We start from the raw sequence: 998 nt of genomic DNA on the forward strand, positions 1-998 counted from the left end.
AGCGCCCAGCCCCAGACCCCGGGAACCCCCCAGCATGCCGGCGGCTAGCCGCACACCCCACTGGGGGACCGAGTAGTATAGATGTTGTATTACTACAAGAAATTCGTAAACTAAATTCAACTGTAGATGATCTTAAGTCTCCTGAGTTTCCTAACGTATTCTCAGCCTGTTATAATTCAAGACAAAGATGGATAGCAATATTAATACATAAAAATATCAACTTCACAGTATTAGATACAGTTATTGACCCGAAGGGTAGATATAAAATATTAAAATTTTCTCTATTTAGCCAAAAATACTGTATTGCAAGCATATATGGTCCAAATGTCGATAACTCATTTTTTCATGATTTCTTTTCTCATCCATCGATCCATCCATTTTCTTCCGCTAATCCAGAGTCGGGTTTGAGGCGGCAGCAGCTTCAGAAGGGAGACCCAGACCTCCCTTTCCCCAGCCACTTCTTCCAGCTCCTCTGGGGGAACCCCAAGGCGTTCCCAGGCCAGCCGAGAGACATAGTCCCTCCAGCACATCCTGGGTCTTCCTCGGGGCCTCTTCCTTGTGGGACGTGCCCGGAACACCTCACCAGGGAGGCATCCAGGAGGCATCCTTACCAGATGCCCGAGCCACCTCAACTGGTTCCTCTCGATGTGGAGGAGCAGCGKCTCTACTCTGAGTCCCTCCCGGATGACCGAGCTTCTCACCCTATCCCAAGGGAGAGCCCAGCCACCCTGTGGAGGAAACCCATTTCGGCCGCTTGTATCCGGGACCTCGTTCTTTCGGTCATGACCCAAAGCTCATGACCATAGATGAGGGTAGGAACGTAGATCGACCGGTAAATCGAGAGCTTTGCTTTTTGACTCAGCTCTCTCTTCACCATGACGGACCGGTACTGCGCCCGCTTTACAGCAGATGCTGTGCCAATCCGCCTGTCCATCTCCCGCTCCCTTCTTCCCCCATTCATGAACAAGATCCCAGATACTTAAACTCCTCCACTTGAG

The sequence above is a fragment of the Austrofundulus limnaeus genome, unplaced genomic scaffold (genome assembly GCF_001266775.1).
Source record: "Austrofundulus limnaeus strain Quisiro unplaced genomic scaffold, Austrofundulus_limnaeus-1.0 Scaffold379, whole genome shotgun sequence".
Classification (NCBI taxonomy): Eukaryota; Metazoa; Chordata; class Actinopteri; order Cyprinodontiformes; family Rivulidae; genus Austrofundulus; species Austrofundulus limnaeus.